At 42.6% G+C, this 23067-nt stretch overlaps 1 pseudogene; it reads left to right on the plus strand.

Annotated features, from left to right (window-relative positions):
- Positions 1 to 12760: 12760 nt before the first annotated feature.
- Positions 12761 to 12879, plus strand: LOC148524192 (5S ribosomal RNA; annotated as a pseudogene).
- Positions 12880 to 23067: the final 10188 nt, after the last annotated feature.

Raw genomic sequence — 23067 nt, forward strand, 5'->3', positions numbered from 1 at the left:
CAGCCTGCTCTTGCCGAATCACTTTTATCTCCTTCATGATTTCAGTGACAGCACTAGTAAAAATTCCGATCAGATCTTGACCAGACTGTACTTGTTGGGTGACTATTTCCTTAGGCGACGTAGTGTCTGGCGTCATATATGGTTTGGCTTCTCTAGAATATCCAACTTCCCACTGTTCTGTAGATGAGTCAAATTCAAGATCAGCATTCTGATTGAGCCCAAGAATATCTAATACTGCTTCCTTGAACTTGGAGAATGGGCATATAGGATTCTGATGTCTCCACATCCTGAGATGGGTCCGTATGGCTTCTCCTCGCGCCCCTTCGATAAATAAATTAATTAGAGTCTCGTCGACACGTTCTACTTCCCTCGATTCTCGTGCTTGGATGTCCCTCATAGCTTCCTGTAGGCCCAGAGCAAATTCTCTCAGTGACTCTTGAGGTTGCTGTTTCCTAGCATACAAATGTCTTCTAAGTTCAGAGACTGTCCTTGAGTCAAATATACTTTCTAACTTTTTGAAAATATCCTCCACTGTTTTTCTTTCATCATCTGCCCACGCTTTCACCTCTCGCAAAGCAGCTCCTTTCAACTGTCCAATGACTATTTCCACTCTTTGTTCATCATTCAGTGGATATAATTTGAACATTGATCGCATTTTGTCCTTAAATTCTTTAATAGTGCTTGCACCCTGTGTGCATATCTCCCCTGAATACATGGGTAACCATGGAGCCCCAAAATAGTATGGCATCGTAATGGGTGATGTCTGTGTCATATGTACCATACCACTGCTGGGTGAGGCATTTGTTGATGGTGAAGCTCTCTGTCCTGGAGAGGGAGGTAATCGTCTCCGGCCCGTGGTCGATGCAAGAGGCTGAGGTGCTGACATTTTCTGGTCGTATCCTGTTCGCGGACGCCAATTTGTGATACCCTATACTATGAGTTTATTCATAATGTAATCAGACAACATAGTATAACAATAAAGATGGCAATAGTGAATCCTTTCTTATGTTTATTTTATTTTTCAAGAACCTGCAGATCACTAGCGAACTCTGAACTTCGAACCTGCAAACTATAAATGGGTAAGTATGCTCTAGTGGCAATTAACAAATGACTAATTTTGCAATTCCCCTAACATCTCTAAAATATATACAAAAACCTCACGTGAGAATGATAAACGGACAAGTTTACATCAAGGATACAATTGCAAAGTTGTGTTACTTTTCTTTACACATTTTTAGGAAAATGTTTTCCTCACACTACTGCACTTTACAGGTCTCATATACTGCTAGTTCAGCGCTGAAATAGTTAATAGGGTGCACCCTTCGTTGCCCGGGATATGAAGAACAGTTCTTAAACTGCTCCAGCTACAGTACTTGTCTGTATTTAATGCAATACTGTAATCCTCTGTATATTATCCTGCTGCGATGGTGTTGGTATTACAGTCAGTTCCTTCTCTGCTTAGCAACCTTAGTTCATACTCATAGTATTACAGGTGCTGGCACTGAAGTGTCCCCCTAACACTGCTGGTAACTGTTGTACCTAATCTCCAATATGCGGATTCAGGGGGTTACTCTTACTATTATGATGCAGTCTATAAACCCCACGCTGATCTCTGAAGGGACTGCTGTGCATATGTAATGGTGGACAACTGTAGGCCTCCAGTTAATAAGCGCCAATGTCACTGAGTGTCTATTTGGGAGGTTGCAGCAGCTTTCTTACCTCCGGCTCCTTTACAAGCTCAGTCTCTATATTTCTGTAGCTAAGCTGAGGCACTCCCTTGGGGGTCATCCGACACACCTCTCTTATGCTGATTGTTCTCAGAACCTCCCCGGATGACACTGCTTAGTCCCATTGGATGTTCCCCGCCTCAGAGACCTCCGCTGCTCGTCCCGAAGTATGGCTGCAGCACTCAGGTAAGCATCAAGGCAGCGCAGCCCCTTCTCCTGTCCAGCAACCTCAACAACTGCACACACCAACTGCCATTTTTTCTAGGTCAAATCCTTGAGCCTGCTACAGTACTCACTGGTCCCCTAACGTCCACCACCACTGAGGAGGCAGTGCAAATAGTCCCTGAACCTTAATGAAACCAGTGAAATCATGCCCTATATTAGACAATGGCAGGAGTCACAATAATATTTTACATTTTCATAGAGGCACATCAGCATGGGTAGGAACACAGGGTGTTGGTGGGGTGCCCCACATATATACATAAGGGAACTGGTTCCCTTGTATTTATTGATGATGTGACTGCTGACAAAAGCAGCAGAATGAATTCTGAAGTGTTTCGGGCAATATTATATGCTCATATTCAGTCAAATGCTTCAGAACTCATTGGACAGTGCTTCACAGTGCAGATGGACAATGACCCGAAGCATACTGCAAAAGCAACCAAAGAGTTTTATAGAAACCATTGTAATTCCTACACCGTTCACCCAATTTGGATGTAATTACCCTCAAATTAAATCTCAAAGTCTGCAGTTAAAGCACATCTTGTTTGTTTCATTTCAAAACCATTGTGGTGGTGAATAGAGGCCAAAATCTGAAAATTCTGTCAATGTCCCAATATTTATGGACCTGACTGTATATATATATATATATATATATATATATATATATATATAGCAGTTCATAGGAAAATCGCACACAAATAATCAGTGATTGGGTGCAGGGTCAATAAGTCTTAATACAAAAAACACTTAGCTGCATCCATAGGAACAGTCAAGATAGACCAACACACCAGCCTTATAGCAAAAATTAATCCATTTATTTTAAAGTAGAAAAAAAGCCATCATGCTGCATGTCAAAATATTCAGTGGTATATCGATACTTATCAAAGTAGTGCAGTCTCAAGCATAGTGATAGCTCCCAGCCCTGACAGCTGTTTCGGTGTTACCACCTTCATCAAGGGTCAGCCACACTGAATGTGTCAGCAGAGGCCGTATAAATACCAAACTACCTAATGGTGAAAACAATCACCTGTGTGCGCACCTGAAATATGACATCACCCGGCAGGACCGGAAGTCTAACTCCGGACAGCGGAACACACGTCGCTTCCCCACCACTCCGTGGTCAGCAACGTAGTTCCGCTTGGCTGTATCTGACGTCACGGACACGACGGAACTCAAGAAGCTTCCCCAGCAACACCAGACATAACTGCAGAGTTCCGTCTGACCGGAAATGATGTCATAGCCACTAACAGACTATAACAGAGTAAGAAACATCCCGTGGTGTACTAAGCCCATATCACCATGACAACAGGAGGCAATCAACAAATGACAGCCTCACTGAGACACAGAACATCAAGGGCAACAACACCCGAGATCATAAAACATTACAATATATATAAAAAATAATCTTTGCACCAATAGCAACCTTATAAAAAACCAAACAAAACCCACAGTGAAATACATAATGCCAAACACATAATATTCAAATATTGATATCCAATATAAAGGATTATCCATATAAATATTATCCTGAAATATGTAAAAAAATAGAAAGATATAAAAAAAGTATCACAAAAAAATAATAATTACTAATAAAGGCAAATTAGCCAGACCACTATCAGCTCATAATAGATTAGCCATATTGCATATTTATACTGAATGTTTATATTAGTTAGATTCAAATAATATATCACTAACAGTATTAATCAAAATATGGTGCACACATCATTTAGAGAACAGATCATTTAAAAAAAGAGTAATGCAAGAACGAAATAAATGCATAGCCAACATTTCAGTTTTACAATTATGGTTAACCCCTGCAGTTCCTCATAATGCATCATAAAAAAGATGAAAAAGTGAATTCCTCATTAAGTCCCAAAGGAGACATCGAGTCCAGTCATTATATCCACTCAAACTCCCGTTGCAAAAGCAGTCTATGCCTATCACCACCTCTTCTCAGTGGCGGAATGTGGTGTATTGGCATAAAAACAAAGTCCTTCATGCTATGGCCATGACCAATGAAATGCCTCGCTACAGGTGGTGTACTGGTGTCAATCAAGGTGGCAGCTTTTTTAATTGAGGATCGATGGAGCGCAATGTGCTCCTTGACCATTCGTATGGTCTTGCCCACATATAGTTTTTTGCATGGACATAGAATTAGATATACCACATATTTTGACTCACATGTCATACGATGTCGAAGCCGGTAGCGTACGCCAGTAATGGGATGACAGAAGTATTCCCCCGTTAGTAAAAGTCGGCAGTTAATACATCCACCGCATTTGAAAGCTCCAGTCTTAAGTGTAAGCCAATTAGTATGAATGCTGACCCTTGGACTTACATCTGAAAAAGTAATCCATTCTTTCAAATTTGGACTACGTTTGTAGCAAAATAACGGATTTTGTTGGCAATATGGACCCACTATGGGATCAGTGCGTAAGATATGCCAGTATTTTAAGATCACCTTTCTCATCAATGTTGATGTAATGGAATATGTACTGGAAATTATCATCCTTTCAGATTTGTCCCTTTTGATATCAGGGTTTAGCAGATCCTCTCTTTTCAATTTGAGACATTTTTGGATGGCTTCCTGCACCTCTTTGGTGTCATATCCTCTGTCGATAAAATTTTGACCCATCGACTGTAAGGCCTCTCGGACTTGTTCAATATTAGAGGTAGTTCTCACTACACTCAATAGTTGGGAGTACGGTAATCCCTTTTTTAAGGGTTGAGGATGAAAACTACTAGCCAATAAAAGTGGGTTTTTATCAGTTGGCTTCTTAAAAATTGCTGTAGTGAATGTACCTGTCTCAGTTGATACCAGGACATCCAAAAACGAAATGCTGAGTGTACTGCAGGAGAATGTAAATCTTATAGAACCCGGGTGATGTCATATTTCAGGTGCGCACACAGGTGATTGTTTTCACCATTAGGTAATTTGGTATTTATACGGCCTCTGCTGACACATTCAGTGTGGCTGACCCTTGATGAAGGTGGTAACACCAAAACAGCTGTCGGGGCTGGGAGCTATCATTATGCTTGAGACTGCACTACTTTGATAAGTATCGATAAACCACTGAATATTTTGAGATGCAGCTTGATGGCTTTTTTTCTACTTTAAAATAAATGGATTAATTTTTGCTATAAGGCTGGTGTGCTGGTCTATCTTGACTGTTCCTATGGATGCAGCTAAGTGTCTTTTGTATGTATATATATATATATATATATATATATATATATATAAACTGCAATAGGTCCGGCTCTCCCAATATCCAGATACCTGGTCCCGGTGCCCTCGTAGCAGTAAAATGTAAAACGCCAGGGGACACCACACTCGAGAACATAAACACAATTGTACTCCATACAGGTAACAACGTTTCAGTGCCTCTACAACCGGCGGCACTGAAATCATCGTTTCCTGTATGAAGTACGATTAAACATTGTGTTTATGCTCTCGAGCGCCGCGTCCCCTGGAGTTTATGTATACACAGTATATTTCTTTTAAGTGGATAAGTCTTTTATCATGGATGCACTTATGCCAGCTTTGTACACATGTTTTATATTGCTATTTCTTGATATATTTGTCACAATGTCAGCATTCACTATGTGTGAGGTTTTAAGAACACATGAGATGCTTCTGTGGTAGTGTTTACATGTTACCATGGCAGCACTGACACCCCAGATGACATCACTTCCAGTTTCACGGAGATGCCGAAACCGGAAGTGCGGAATTGGGACCACTGACAGGCTGGCATGGCCTGAGAATGAGGGATGGGGGTAAGTTTTGGATACACTAAGCTTATTTAAGTTTGTATTATTGCACTGTTTGCACTATGATGTCCTGAGGAAGGGGTGTCAGCCCTGAAACGTTGACTTGTATTTTGCTCTGAATAAATCCCCCTGGTGAGGGTTTATGGATTATAAGACTCTGAGTGCCACCTGCTTTTATGGAATATATATATATATATATATATATATATACTATATACATATATAGATGCATACATATACATAAACACACACACATGAGACTCACTCACTCATGCAAAGGCTACACTCCCTAGGTCTTCAGGACACTGCCCTATCCTGGTTCTCATCCTACTTATCTAATTACTCTTTCAGTGTTTGTTTCTCTGAATCTACCACCTTCTCTACCTCTATCAGTTGGAGAACTGCAAGGCTCAGTCGAAAGCCCTCTGCTTTTAGCAGTCTGTGGGGTCTATTTACTAAGCAGTGTTAGGAGACAGAGTGAAAAGTCATAAGAAAGGGATAATGTGCCTGCCAATCAGTTCCCAACTGTCATTTTTTAGACACAGCCTGTGAGATGACAGTTGGGGACTGAGTGGCTGGCGCCTTATCACTTTCTTATGACTTTTCACTCTGTCTCCTAACACTGCTTAGTAAATAGACCCCTATATCACATCTCTGTACAAACTTATCATCTCTTTTGGATTTCATTATCACCTATATGCGAATAACACTCAAATCAACCTATCCACCTCAGATTTGTTACCATCTGTATTGGTCCGCGTTACTGAATGTCTTTCTGCAATTTCGTCTACAGTAGGATGTCATCTCGCCACCTCAAAACTCTTTCCAAAACACTTAATATTAATAATATGTCCACAGGCCAATAGTAATTACCAAGCTGATATCTCTATAACTGCTGATAATTTGACAATCAACCATACACCACAAGTTCACTGCCTAGGTGTCATCCTTGACTCTGAACTGTCTGTTGTTCCCCACATTCAATCTGTTTCAAAATCATGCTATACATCTAAAAACATATCCAGAATATTACCATATCTTACATAAGACACTGCAAAAACTCTCATTTATAAACACATTATCTCCCACATTGATTATTGCAAAAGTCTCCTTACTAATCTTCAGAAAATACAGACTCTTACCATTACAATCCATTTTGAATGCAGATGCGAGGCTGATTTTTCTCGCTACATGTTCATTGTCTGCTGCTCCACCCTGTCAGTCCCTATACTGGTTACCTCTATTCTACAGAGTTCAATATAAAATACTTTCACATAAGGCTATTAATCAAACTACACCAACATATATCTCTTTGCTTATCTAAAAATATCTCTCAACACAACCTCTCGGCTCTTCATCTATCATCCACATGCATTACCTGCACTCATTTACGATTACAGGACTTTTTTCAGGCTGCATCCACTCTGTGGAATGCCCTCCCACGCACAATGAGACTTTCGTCTAGTCTCCAAACCTTCAAGCAATCCCTGAAAACTCAACTCTTCAGACAAGTGTAGCCCTGTTTATTTTGTTCTATCTTAGAAGTGGGTTACCTGATAGCAGGTGATTTCTATGGTCCTCCAGTAGCGAGTGCCTAAACCCAAACTGCAACTCTTGTATACCTTCCACTAAGAGGCTTGCTTGGGAAAACCCATACTGTAGGTCTTATTTGTGGAAAACAAATTACCCTCAGTTTCCTATTTTTTGTATTACACAAATAAAATACCAGAAATCGGATTAATAGTGGTCACAGAAACAAGTTTTATTATGCATGATACAGCAGCAATTACAGTTATTCTTCACTGTAATAAAGGTACGTTAGTTTATCCCTAAAGACATAAATTTATATATTACATTTCAGTCAATGCAACTTCCCTTATAGATTACAAAGAATATGTTATGCTATTTTCAACTATATATATTTATGGCTACTTGGTAAATTCTAACAGTTTAAGAAACAACACATTACATCAAAATCCACTCACTTAACTCCTTTAGTTTAATTTTGAACACTATCAATGACAATTACATTACAAGTATATGTATATAGGTGTTTAGCTAATAGGGACTCTGGGTTCTGAGGTGTGCTGAGGTGTGCTTCCATATGAACGTACACATGTTTTAGATCTCAGTCAGGAAGCTGGCTCTGCTCAGTACATTGTTCCTGATCAGCTCCTGTAGACCAGCCCCCTTGCAGATCTGTCCTTTGGCTGTTATCAGACACCTCTCTGCCCTATGAGGTGTGGGTAGGATGTCTGCTAGACTGAAACTATACCTTCCTCACTTATAGGATAATGGGTCTCATTCAGACCCGGTCCCCACAGAGCATGTGCACGACGGAGCCGGCTCCGCCACGCACATGCACGAGACCCGGCTAGCGACAGGCGCTCCATTGCTAGGGGTCTCGTAGCAGATGGGGCGAGCTGTCGATGTTGAGTGACAGCTCGCCCCATTTGCTGCATGGGCCGGGGGCGTGCCCGGCCAAACAGAGGCGTTCCAGATGGAACGCTTGCCATTTGGGGGCGGCCCCACTGACATCATTGATGATGTCAGTGGGAAACTTTCTGCTCAAACAGAGCAGGAAGTTCCCTGGGGCTTACGAGTGCCCAGACTCAACCTTAGGGTCTGGTCGTAAGCCCCGATGGTCGCGATGGTGATGACCATTGCGACCATTGGCCTGATCGCAAGCTAAGCTGTGGGTGGTAACCCACACCTTAGCTTGCGACCTGGAGGCAGCACTTCAAAACAAGAAGTGCCCGCCCTCATTCAGAGTGAGTGATTGCTTCTTCTGATCGACTCTGAATGAGGGCCAAAGTGCTGTCTCTCCTCAGCGTACCTGCTCTCTCCCTGTCAGGTAATCTCTGTATATTTTGTTTGTGCTGTAGAGGCTTAATTCCAGCTCTCTGCCCCTTTATTAGCTCTAAAGGGGCACAACTTCAGCTATCCTCCTCTCGCTGTCAGCTAATCCTCTTCTCCTCAAAGAGCAACAGAATATGCTGGCGTTATATAAGTAGCTGTTAATAATAATAGTCGTATATATTTTTATAGACAAAAAGTCTTCTTTAAAATAATGAGACAGAAAATTTATTTTAGATTATCAGTTATTCAACATACTGTAATTCACAATCCGCATGAGTAGTCAAAGTACTGTAATTAGTCAAAGAGCCGGCCCTAGGCATAGACATTATAGCAAATGCCTAGGGGTGACTAGAATGCCTAGGGGGCATTCAGGGCTCTGCAGCTATCCTGCCTCCCTGCCTGCCTCTGCCCCCCTTTCCTGTGATGCTTATCCACCCACTCCCTGCACCGATGGCACTGCCCCTCCCCTGCCGCTATCAGAGCTCAGCTCCGATCGGGCAGCGCAGCGAGCCAGGTCAGAATGAGCTTCTGCACAGAAGCTCATTCTGGCTAGGCTACAGAAGGAGAGAACAAGATGGCTGCGGTAGGGCATGCCGCGCATGCCCAGCCGTGACCACTTCTCTCACGGGCCTTTGCGGAGCAGAGACACGAGTGACAACTCACGAGTGCCTCCATAACAGCTGCCAGTCCCAAGTCGTCCAGCATCAGAGACTACATTGATGAGGCTACATTGTCAACAGCAGAATTAGCTGCAATGTGCATCAAGGTGCTAGCATAGGAGAGGGGCAGACACTGACTGGGGGCAAATATATATATATATATATATATACACATACACTCATATATATATATATATATATATATATATATATATATATGCATATATTAGGTGCACCGGCCACTTTTCATGTTTTGTGGTTTGGTTTTGGATCTGGATCTTTTTTTCGTGTTTTGGATCTGGATTGGTTTTGCCAAAACCACCCTTCCGTGTTTTGGGTTCTGGGTTTTGTGTTTTGGATCTGTATTTTTTTGAAAAAAAGCATAAAAACAGCTAAAATCACAGAATTTGTGGGTTTTTCTGCTCCTATGCTATTATTAACCTCAATAACCTTAATTTCCACAAATTTCCAGTATATTCTGAACACCTCACACCTTACAATAGTGTTTTTATGTCCAAAAGGTTGCATCGAGGTAGCTGGATGACTATACTAAGCGACACGAGTGGGCGGCACAAACACGTGGCCCATCTAGGAGTGACACTGTAGTGGCAGACAGGATGGCAGTTTGAAAAAAAGAGGTGCAAGATGGAATTGTCCTTGGGTCCTCCCACCCACCCTTATGTTGTATAAACAGGACATGCACACTTTAACAAACCAATCATATCAGCGCCAGGGTCTGCCACACGACTGTGGCTGAAATGATTGGTTCGTTTGAGCCCCCACAAAACAAGCTGGCAATTAATCTGTCCCTGCACAAACTGGCTCTATGGAGGCAAGATGTCATCCTCATCCTCCTCATCCACCAATTCCTCACCCTCTTCAGTGTTGTGTACATCCTCATCCTCACAGAGTATTAATTTGTCCGCGCTGGAATCCACCACCACAGGTCCCTCTGTATGTTCTGGAGGCTGGTCTCCCTGGAAGAGTTGATAATTCATTTTTATGAACATCATCTTCTCCACATTTTGTGGAAGCAACCTCCTACGCCTTTCGCTGACAAGGTTCCCGGCTGCACTAAACACTCTTTTGGAGTACACACTGGAGGGGGGGCAACTCAGGTAAAATAGAGCCAGTTTGTACAGGGGTCTCCAAATTGCCTCATTTTCCCACCAGTACAGGTACGGACTGTCTGACATGCCTACTTGGATGCTGTCACCGATGTAATCCTCCACCATTCTGTCAATGGTGACAGTATCATATGCAGTGACAGTAGACATGTCAGAAATTGTTGGCATGTCCTTCTGTCCAGACCAGATGTCCAAACCAGCCCTTGACTTATGACACAGGTGCACGCTTGGCGCTGCTGCTGTGTTGATGCTACTGCGCATACATTTTGCACACAAACACAGAAAAAAAAACAATTGTTTATTTTTTGTGGAGTGCACTTTGGGGGTTACACCACCCTTTAACAGACTTATGGGACACAGGCGCTCGCTTGGCGCTGCTCCTTTGTTGATGCACGTACAGTGCAGACAATTCACAAACACAGAAGAAAATGTTTTATTTTTTTTGGAGTGCACTTTGGGGGTTACACCACCCTTTAACAGACAGACGCACGCTTGTCGCTGCTACTTTGAGGATGCAGGTGCGGCTACAGCCCACACAATTCACAAAGACAGAAAAAAAAGATTTTTTTTTTTTTTGGAGCGCTCTTTGAGGGTTACACCACCCTTTAACAGACAGATGCACACTTGTTGCTGCTGCTTTGAGGATGTAGGTGCGGCTACTGCGCATACATTTCGCACACAAACACAGAAAAAAAAGAATTTTATATTTTTTTGGGAGTGCACTTTGGGGATTACAGCACCCTTTAACGGACAAGCCATCCGGCCCTTTACTTATGACACAGGTGCACGCTTGGCGCTGCTCCTTTGTTGATGCATGTGCAGCCACAGTTCACACAATTCACAAACACAGAAAATAATTCCTCCACCATTCTGTCAGTGGTGACAGTATCATATGCAGTGACAGTAGACATGTCATAAATTGACATTGTTGGCACGTCCTTCAGTCTGGACCAGATGTCCAAACTGGCCCTTGACTTATGACACAGGCGCACGCTTGGCGCTACTGCTGTGTTGATGCACGTGCTGCCACAGTGCACACAATTCGCAAACACAGAAAATATTTTTTTATTTTGTTTGGAGTGCACTTTGGGGGTTACACTACCCTTTAACAGATGAGCCAGCCGGCCCTTTTGTTTATGACACAGGCGCACGCTTGGCGCTAGTTTGTTGGTGCACATGCGGGGAAAGTGCACGCAATTCACAATCACAGAAAATAATTTTTTATTTTGTTTGGAGTGCACTTTGGGGGTTACAGCACCCTTTAATGGTCAAGGCAGCCAGCCCTTTACTTATGACACAGGCACATGCTTGGCGTTACTTTGTTGATGCACGTGCGGCTACTGCGCACACAATTCATAAACACAGAAAAAAAAAATTTTTTTAGAGTGCACTTTGAGGGAGCACCCCTGATGCACAGATCACCCCCTGGACAACACTACAGCACCCCTCTAGGACTACAGCCTTTATGGGACACTGCACAACAGCCAGCCCCTATAGACTTTGGAGTGGACACAGCCCCTATGGACAACTGACTGCACAACACAGCCCAGCCAACCCCTATGACAGCAGCACAACACAGCCCAGCCAGCCCCTATGGACAGCAGCAGCACAACACAGCCCAGCCAGCCCCTATGGACTGAGTAGTCACATCCCCTATGGACAACAGCAGCACAACACAGCCAGCCCTAGCTCCCACCCTCCCTCTTAACTGTCCACAGCCGGAGAGGGAAATGGCACCGAAGCAGGGACCATTTATAGAATCCAAAACCCGCGAGATCCGGAAGGCGGGATGATGACGTTTTGCCTCGATTTCAGTTCCGAATCAGGCAGGAAAAGTCGAGCCTGACTCGGATATGACTCGGAATGGGGGGGCTCGGGGGGGATTCGGATTTCAGAAATCCGAACCCGAACATCCCTAGTATATATGTATTTATATGTATATTTGTGCATCGACAAAGAAGAACGTTCATGAATGCTGATTATAGTAAAGAATACAAAATTAAACACCATATGAATTGCAATTCCACATCTGTTATCTACCTATTGGAATGCACTTGCGGGCTGAAGTATGTGGGTAAAACCAAAAGAACTCTTAAACTGCGGATACAAGAACACGTACGAAATATTAAAAACAAGATAGAAGGACACACAGTCCCCAGATATTTTAGCCTACACCATAACTCTAATCCAGAGGACTTAACCTTCAAAGCAATTGAACATGTGGATTTGGGAGAGAGAGGAGGGGACTTAGCGAATAAACTATCAAGATGCGAGATGTAATGGATTTTCGAATTAGATACCATGGCTCCCCGAGGTTTTAATGATAGCTATGAGATAGCTCCTTTCTTATGATACCAACAATGGATATAGCTTGGTTGACACTTGTGTCCTAATTAATATCTACAGCCATACCCAGGTCTAAGCACCCAATCTTGTCTGATCTCGGAAGCTAAGTATTATAGGGCCAGGCCAGTACTCAGATGGGTGACCGCTGGAGAAGACCAGGTGTGGTAGGTACTTTTGTGACACATGTGGTTACATCCTGTTAGTGTCATACCTCCCATTACTGTATATACCCATACCACACCTGGAAAAGATGGAAGATTGCCATATACCCTCTAATGTATATACAATCTCCAAAGGACAAATTAAAGACTTTTCAATAGAGCAAAGAACTAACTACTTGATATCAAAATCAATCTAACTTATATCACAGGTGATCAAATATCTAAATCCTTTCTCTGACCATAACTGAACTTTTTTGGATCCATGTTCACAAACAATTATCCACTGACATTGGTCATTCATGAGTCTGACTGACAGTCCTTATACATTTATACATATTTTTAAGTTCATCCAGTATATACTGAAATATTTTTTCTTCTTCTCTACTAAATAAGATATGTCATATTATATTATTTTCTAATGATTCACCATTTCTACAAGTTGTGGAAATTTTTAAAAATAACCAATTAAGTTATTTTTTTATCTTATTTTTACCTGTGCTAAGTGTTAAATTACAACTAATATACTGTATTTGATGGAGTATTATATTCCCTATTCATGATCAATTAAATCAATTTTAATAATGTTCTCCCATTTTCTCAGGAAGAAATAAATCCTAAGTTTATGTTACTGCCCCAATTATGTTTGGATTTAATCAGAATTCCCTGTATTCATGAACAATCACAATTGGAATAAATATGCATGCAGACCGGGTGGACAAAGATGGCTGCGCTATAACACATAGAACGAGTGTACAAAGACTTCTGCGAACTACTGGTATGAGGACCAAGATGGCTGCTACCTACTGTAAGCTGACTGAAGGGCGGAAGTGACGCACCTAGTGGGAGACTGAATACAAAGGAGATGGGAGTAAGCTGAACGGCGAGTGGAGATGATGTTCCGGAGAAGGACTGATGTTGAGGGTGGAAGTGATGCGCCACTCAGCATCAAGAAGGGGGGATGTTCCACATCATGCTGGCCGGATCTCTGACCTTTCAGGGCTGGGGATTCCCAAATAACTGGCCAGAATTAGTGCAATTCAGAACTTCATTATGGACATAATTCCATAGATACATCTATTAAAGACTTTGATTTATATCACCCGATTTAGTTAAACCAGGAACCGGAAATGACATCACAATGAACTCTACTTGATGCTAGTTTGTCTCTATTAAGGGGGTTTATAAACCAGACACCCCACAGGAGCTTTTTATCCCTTGAAGAAGTCTGATACCCAGACGAAATGCGTTGGCGGCTCCTCTTACCTTTCATGAACTTACTATTATTTTACCAGATAAGCCTTTTATTTTTATCCTAATACATGTAACATTTTTATGTACCTTTTTTAAATATAATTATGCTCAGTACCCGATTACTGAATGCTAACTCTACCTCATATGTTTAAAATTTGTTCAAAATAAATTTTACCCTTTTTAAATATTTAATTATTTCATGATCTATTGTTTACATAATTTCCACTTTTATTTTTATGTGACGTTGTTGTCGCACACTAAAATACTGGAGACTATTTTATTTTTTCTTGCTTTGCACTACACACTTTATGGTATTCATCTACTATTAACACATTATTTTTTTTAAAAATACACATTACACTGAAGATATCTTAGCCAGTGTTTTAGTTCCCCGCATTTTTGCACATCTTGATGCACAGCACTTTGAATATTAATTTTTAATACTTCATAAATATTTATGTTATAAGAATTTATATTTATATATAGATTAGTTATATTAGCATATTGAGTGCTCTCACACAGTTCTATTTTCTTCATATATGTATGTATGTGTATATGTATGTATGTATGTATGAAGCAGTGGTAAAGTGGTCAATGGCAGGTACGTTTGTCCTAGGTTTTTGGCCTATGTGTTCTAAAAAAACCCAGGAGAAGTCTGTTTTGTAAACAGGCCAGAGTATCGGCTTTTGGAAAAGATGGTTTGGGTCCTGGGGGTGTGGATGTGAGGAGAAGGAGTGCTCCATCCACAGGCCACTCCATGATTTATTATATTCATTTGACATAATAAAGACTGGCGCCGACCAGTTTGTATGAGAACCCTTGACTTGTGTCCTGTTTCTACGGCTGCTGTTTGTGTAAAGAGGGAGCCCATCTACCCCAGGAGAGGTAACCCTATCCCGACTGTGTCACAAGTGGTGGAGAATGCAGGCAATCACAGACTGATATTGCAGCAAGGAAAAATTTTCGTTTAAAATTTAAAGGGACAGACACCAATTCGTCAGTGTGGATATAAAGTTGTGTCCTTTGAAGTCCATAGAGGTGGCATCCGCAGATGCGTAGGGAAGCCAGATTCTGCTTCCAACCTACACCCATGGACAAAATGGAGGACATTGTTAAAGCCTTGCTCCCAGTTATGGCAGCTTAGCAGGAAACAAACAAACTGCAGCAGGAAGCTACCAGAGATCAGCAGGAATCCACCAATGTGCAACTGTCGGCCTTTGAGACAGCCGAGAGACAACAACAAGTTGTCATTGTGGAAACCCAACAGACCTTAAATGAGGTAGTACAACACTTGGTAGCCCGGACTGGAGATGCTTCCACTGACCCTCCAACCCACACTCACTTTATACAAGCCAGTCATTCTTTGCAGAAGATGACCCCGAGTGAAGACGTGGAGGCATATCTTATGGACTTTGACAGAACCGTGGAAAGGGAAAGTTGGCCCAAAGAGCAGTTGGCAAGTCTTGTGGCACCCTTCCTGTCTGGAGAACCACAAAAGGCCAACTATGATTTATGCCTGGATGATGCCCAGGACTAGGCAAAGTTAAAATGGGAGATCCTAACCCACTTGGGAGTCACCTCATTTATTCGGGCCCAACGAGTCCACCGCTGGGAGTCCCAAATAGAAAAACTTCCACGCTCACAGATGCATGACCTCGTCCATCTAACCACAAAATGGCTACAGCCCGAGATGCTGACAGGACCACAGATTGTGGAAAGAGTTGTGATGGACAGGTATCTGCAATCGCTTCCTGCGTCTCTGCGCAAGTAGGTGAGCCATGCAGACCCAAAGTCTGCAGACCAGCTAGTCAAACTGGTGGAGAGGTACATGGTGGCTGAGGAGCTGTTGAGTCTGCTCCACTGGGCCCCGATGGTGCAACGGCGAACTCGTATCGGCACTGGTAAGACTGTTCCAGGGGAGAAGGGTGCTGGGCGATGGAATGTACCTAAGAGTGAGGGTGAGGAACCTGGAGAAAGGCCAGGAAGGTTCCTTCCCCATAAAAGACTAGATTATAATGTGATTCAGTGTTTCCGATGTGGTGGCTTCGGCCATATTGCAGCTTATTGTCCACTTAAATCTGAACCTATGCAATTTGATACTGCTCATGTATACCAGAGGGGGTCTTTCTTTGCACAGCCAGCCTGTACTGCCGACCGGTAGGCTGAGACTGATAAGCACATGTGTGTACTTACTGTAGAAGACAACCATGTAGAGGCTGTGTTAGATTCTGGTAGCCTGGTGACACTTGTGAAAGTGGAGCTGGTGAACCCCTTGAAGCGTAAGGTGAAAACTGTTGGTGTGAACTGCATACATGGGGACACTCGCTATTATATTACTGCAGAAGTAAACATCGAGACATCATGTGGTTCCGCGATAGTCTCTGTGGGTTTGGTACATGGCTTAATGTATGATGTAATATTGGGGAGAGACTTTGCTCACTTCTGGGAGTTGTGGGAAAGCCGATTTTGCACAGAGGTAAATTGCCCTGACTCATTTGAGAGGGTTACTGGCATAGTAGCAGAGTCAGAGATGTTTCCTTTTTCTAGTATGCTTGGTGAACTAGAGAATGCGGAGCATGATGGTGGCTCGCCAAGTGATGTGCCTCCCACTGAGGTGGGTAGTGTTATTGAGCCAGTTGATCATCTGCCTGATTTAGAGGTCAGAAGAGAGGTCTTTGCCATAGAGCAGTTAAATGACCCTACTTTGTTAAAAGTCAGGGAGAATGTCAAGGTGATCAATGGTAAACCCATAGACCCCAATAGTCCTTTGTCATATCCTCACATGGCAATATGTCAGGATTTATTGTATCAGGTGACTAAGAAGGGGGAAGATATTGTGGAATAATTAATAGTTCCCAAAGCATACAGAAGAACAGTGTTAAACCTGGCCCATGGTCATATAACGGCAAGCCACCTAGGGGTAGAGAAAACCACTGAGCGAATTATGCAGAGGTTTTTTGGCCCGAGGTCCATAAAGAGGTATCTGACTATTGTGCATCCTGCACTGAATGTCAGTATCATGCTCCAAGGCCACATTTCAAAAGTCCCCTGGTTCCGTTACCCATTATTGAGGTTCCGTTTGAAAGAATAGCTATGGATTTGGTTGGGCCACTAATTAAATCTGCCCAGGGCCATCAATATATTCTGGTGATAATGGATTACACTACCAGGTACCCGGAAGCGATACCATTACGCAATACGTCAACCAAGACCATTGCTAGAGTATTAGTCCATGTCTTTAGCAGGTTGCGTACACCTAAGGAGATCCTGGCTGACCAAGGTACCCCATTTATGTCAAAAATCATGATAGAGTTATGTCGCCTGTTTTAAAATTGACCAGTTAAGAACCTCTGTGTACCATTCCCAGACCGATGGGTTAGTGGAGAGGTTTAATAAAACTTTAAAGCACATGCTTAGGAAAATAGTGGACAAAGATGGTAGAGATTGGGACTACTTGTTACCTTATTTGCTGTTGGCCACAAGAGAGGTTCAAAAAAATCCTCAACCCTTTTGATTTATTGTATTGGAGACCTCCAAGGGGATTACTTGACATTGCCAAAGAGACATGCGAGGTGCAGTCCAGTCCGCATAAAACAGTTATTGAGCATGTTTTTCAAATGCAAGAAAGAATTGCTGCTGTGGTGCCGACAGTAAGAGAGCACTTGGAACAGGCCCAACAGGCACAGCAGAGGGTATTCAACCGCAATGCTCGCTTATGCAACTATGCTCCTGGGGACAGAGTGTTGGTGTTGGTTCCCACAGTAGAAAGTAAACTTTTGGCTAAATGGCAAGGACCCTTTGAAATCTTAGAAAAAGTGGGGCAGGTCAATTATAAAGTTTACCAGCCAGGGAAAAGAAAGCCAGAACAGATATACCATGTAACTCTTATAAAACCCTGGAAGGATAGAGCAACACTGTCAGCCATCCGAGCCCCTCCAGTAAACCCAGGGCCCATGGTACCCGAAGTGACAGTGGCAAAAACCCTGTCAGCCAGTCAACAGCAGGAAATTAAGGAATTTCTGATCAGAAATAGGGTGCTGTTTTCTGACCTACCAGGGAAAACCACGGTCATTAAGCATGACATAATCACTGACCCAGGGGTTAAGGTTAACCTGAAGCCCTATAGGTTACCAGAAGCCCAAAGAGAATCAGTGTTGGAGGAAATTAAAACATTTTTAGAGTTGGGTATAATTGAAGAATCGCATAGTGAGTGGTCAAGGCCCATTGTGCTTATTCCAAAACCCGGCGGGAGTGTGCAATTCTGCAATGACTTCCGGAAATTGAACAGTATGTCAAAGTTCGATGCCTACCCTATGCCTAGGGTGGATGAACTAATTGATAGGCTGGGGACAGCCAGATATTTAACTACTCTCGACTTAACCAAAGGTTATTGGCAAGTGCCATTAACTAAGAATGCTAGAGAAAAGACAGCTTTTTCTGCACCAGAGGGGTTGTTTCAATACAAGATGTTGTCCTTTGGGCTACATGGGGCACCTGCTACCTTTCAAAGAATGATGGATAGGATTCTAAGGCCCCATAGACAGTATGCTGCTGCTTATCTGGATGATGTGGTCATTCATAGTCCTGATTGGCAGTCTCACTTGCCCAGAGTACAAGCAGTGTTGGACTCCATCTATAAGGCAGGTTTGACAGTCAACCCCAAAAAGTGTTGTATGGGGATGGAAGAAGTAAAGTATCTTGGGTACACCATTGGCAGAGGTTTGATAAATTCACAGCTCAATAAGATCGAGGCATTACAAAACTGGCCACGACCCCTGAATAAGAAGCAGGTGAGAGCCCTTTTAGGGATCACTGGGTATTATAGTAGGTTTATACCCAATTTTGCCACCATTGCAGTCCCACTGACTGACCTTACCAAAGGCAAACAGAAAGTCATGGTGGAATGGGGTCCTGAAGCAGAGAAGGCTTTCCAGGAGTTAAAAATAGCGTTATGTACCCAACCAGTTCTGATAACCCCTGATTTTGACAGAGAGTTTGTTGTACAAACCGATGCATCAGATGTAGGCATCAAAGCAGTCCTGTCCCAAAGCAAAGAGGGTGAAGAACACCCGATTTTCTTCTTAAGCCAGAAATTAAATGTACATGAAAGAAACTATGCTATGGTCGAGAAAGAAGCATTGGCCTTAAAGTGGGTGTTAGAGACTTTCAGGTACTACTTGGTTCGAAGGAAGTTCAGATTGATCACTGACCATGCCCCTCTGAAGTGGATGTCAGAAAACAAGGACAGTAATGTGAGAATAACAAGATGGTTCTTGGCATTACAAACCTTTAAATTTACAGTAGAATACAGGCCAGGAAGCCAGCTGGCCAATGCAGATGCTTTGTCACATGTCCATTGTTTGGGGGCTGCAGTTGTTCCACCACACAAGTCAAAACAAAGGGTAAAGTGGTCAATGGCAGGTACATTTGTCCTAGGTTTTTGGCCTATGTGTTCTAAAAAAACCCAGGAGAAGTCTGTTTTGTAAACAGACCAGAGTATCAGCTTTTGAAAAATCTGGTTTGGGTCCTGGGGGTGTTGATATGAGGAGAGGGAGGGCTCCATCCACAGACCACTCCAGGTTTTGGGCCTTTCAGCCTGGTAGCAGGCTCATTAGGGCTTACAGCTGGAACTGGCTGATATAAGCTGTGTTCAGTTGTAGCTGAGTGCCTCACACCTGGGGAAGTAGACATGCAGGCTAGCATGTCCAGAGACACTGTTATGACAACACTGTAAGTACTGCGCACATGCTGTTGTTGACGGTGTGGGCAGTAGGCCCTACCGTCCTGGTAGTGAGGGTACCTACTGTTTAGTTATTGCCCAGACAGGCTAGGATTTTTGGTTTATGATTTGTTAAATTCATTTGGCACAATAAAGACTTTATATATATATATATATATATATATATATATATATATATACTGATATACTGCCTTGAGTTTATAAACACTTTTATTTGACATCCCTTGAGATTATACACACACTTTTATTTGACATCCCAGGGGTGCTCTTCAATTGAAATACCCATTCATAGTACTCCTATCAACATGTCCAGATGTAATGAAGGCACTAGTGTACTCCTTAAATCTGAAATCAGATTTAAGGAGTAGTGCCTTCATTACAATTGGACATATCTCCGTGTATATATATATATATATATATATATAAATATCTGTATATAAATATGTATGTATGGGTGTATAAAAATGTGTGTGTGTATGTATGAGTGGCTTCTCCACGTGGGTCCCAGCCAATGAGCATCTGCTAATGGAAGCCGCTGCTGATTGGCTGACATCCTGGCAATAATGTTAGCTCAAGCCCTGAGCTCTCATTAGTGTTACTGTATCAACATGCTAATGCGTGTTGATACAGAGTATCCGGGCCCCTCTTTGGATTACTGAGGAGAACATCATGGGACAAAAGGTGAGTATTGGAGCTCTTTTTACAGGTACTTCAAGTGGAAACTTTAAGTTGACAAGGGGACGTGAACATTTGGGAGCAGGTGAGTATGTATGTGTATGTATGTAATAAAATTTTATTTTCACGGTGTGTGTTTTGTGTTTTTTTTACACATTTCTTTATGGTGAACTACACATACCATTGAGCCCTTAATGCCCCGCATGCTGGTACTTGTGGTTTTCCAAGTACCAGCATGTGGGGGAGGCTTGCGGGGACCTGTAGTTCCACTGTATAGACAATGTGAAATATTCAAATTTTTACACAATACATCTACACTATCAACCCGCCAACCACTGCCCAGGGGTGGCAGGGATGGCCCCAGGCTATCAGCCTAGGCCAGGGGTGCCCTTGAGAGGGGGAGCCCTTTATTGGGGGGCTCCCCAACTCCCCAGGGATCCCTGGCCTGGGCTGACTAGCGGTCAGGGCTGATGCTGCAGCTGGGGGGCCCGGTGAAAGGGTTCCCCTGGCTGTGGCATCAATCCCCCGCTAGAAAGTGTCCAGAGCTGGTTTTAAATATATGGTGAACCTCACTCAAAAATTGTATCCATATATTTAAAACCAGCTCTGGCCCTACTACCTGGTGCTGGTTCTTAATTTACAGTGGAACCACACACATTTTTTTCCCTGTAAATTTAAGAACCAGGACAGGCTGACAAGTCTTGGGCTGGTTAGTCTTTTGGGGGGGACCTCACTTCATTTTTTTACAATAATTTAAACACATTTAACAATTTACAAAAAAATTAAATAAATTATTTGAGTATGTTTCAGCCAGACTCGCAGATTTGGAGGTGAGTATTTAAAATGTCAATTTGGCAGTGAGTTTGCAGGCATTTCACCCGAGATACACAACTCGATTGTTGGTAAATTTGAGAGATTTATTTTTTAGGTGAAAAGTACTTCAGATTTTGGCCGATGGTGATAAGATTCGAGTTTGCTAGCTCGCCTGAGTTTTGCGAGTGAGATGAGAGAAGGCTCTCTGTAACTCACCCGACTTTGACTTTAGTAAATTTGCGATATAAAAAACATACCTAAACTCACTCGAGATTGTCATCTCGACCAAACTCGATTCTTAGTAAATTTACCCCTTATATGTAAAGTCAAATTGTTACGATCGGTTGCCAAGATTTATGACAGCCTTAGCAGTTTCTATTCCTTGCTGTTGCTAGGCAGCTGGGAAGCTGTCAGTATTGTGGAGGCATTAAGCTGCAGCCAGTCTGTAATCAGTGTTTGTGCAGTTCAGCTGCAATTGCAATCAAGGAGTATGGCTTGCATTGGTTCTTTCAATCCTGTATAAATGTTCTGGTCTCCTGCTCTGCATATGCCCAGCCATGTCTGTTTCCAGTTTATCATTGTTCTTGTGGAACTTAAATTATTGTTTCTAACAACTGCAAGTTGCTGTTGTGTTTCTGCAAAAACAAATATCTGCCTGGTAAACCTATGCTGACACAGTTAATATCATGTCTGCTGTTGTGTTTTTGCAAATACAAATATCTGCCTTGCATGCCTATGCTGACACATTGAATATCATCTCTGCTGTTGTGTTTCTTCAAATACTAGGCAGCTATGATGATTTTCACTGTGTAGGTTTGGTAGTACTTGCAGTTGGTAGAAACAATAATTTAAGTTCCACAAGTAGTAGTAAACTGGAAACAGACATGACTGGGCATTTGCAGAGCAGGAGACCAGAAAATGATACATATGGAACAGACCAGGCAGCAACACTGAGGTATAAGCTATCACAGACAAGGAATGCTGAGACTGCATGCAATTTAACAGGAATAGGAACCAATGCAAGCCATCCTCCTTGATTGCAATTGCAGCTGAACTGCAAAAACACTGAGCTTGATCACAGACTGGATGCAGCTGAATGTTTCCACAATACTGACAGCTTCCATGTTGCCTAGCAACAACTAGGACTAGAAACTGCTAAGGCTGTCAGAAATCCTGGCAACAGATCGTAACACAAATGTAATGATGAAGATACCTATAGTAATGCTTTCACAAGCACTGGAATGCAAGCCACAGAAATGTTGTCAAAATGGACAACACTAGAGTGTTGTTGCAATGCACAACACTAAAACAGAGCCCAAGATGTCCTTACTAGATGAGCGAGAGTTACACTCCCTATGCCTGAACCACTGCCAACTGTGCCTGACCTACTTAACCCTCATACCTGAACTCAGTAAGGAACATAAACTGACTCACCAACTTTGATAATGCCCCAAGAAGTGCCCAGCCTTTCCAGGTGGCCCGGGACAAGAATGAACTTTGTGCAATTAGTAGACTTGCCACCGCTAGGTTGCACCAAACTAACAGCCCCTGTGTAACAGAAACTGATAGAGGGACATCAGCTGAATTATGTATAGTAACAGTAGGAATAACAGGTGACCCAATAAGCCAGGAAACCCCCTAAATCTAATTTATGTACACACAATGCAGTCAGCCTGCTAAAAGTACAAGCTGGGATTAAATTGAAGTTGCTGAGCCCAA

The sequence above is a fragment of the Taudactylus pleione genome, unplaced genomic scaffold, assembly GCF_031769625.1.
Source record: "Taudactylus pleione unplaced genomic scaffold, aTauple2 ptg000120l, whole genome shotgun sequence".
In the NCBI taxonomy this organism is placed as follows: domain Eukaryota; kingdom Metazoa; phylum Chordata; class Amphibia; order Anura; family Myobatrachidae; genus Taudactylus; species Taudactylus pleione.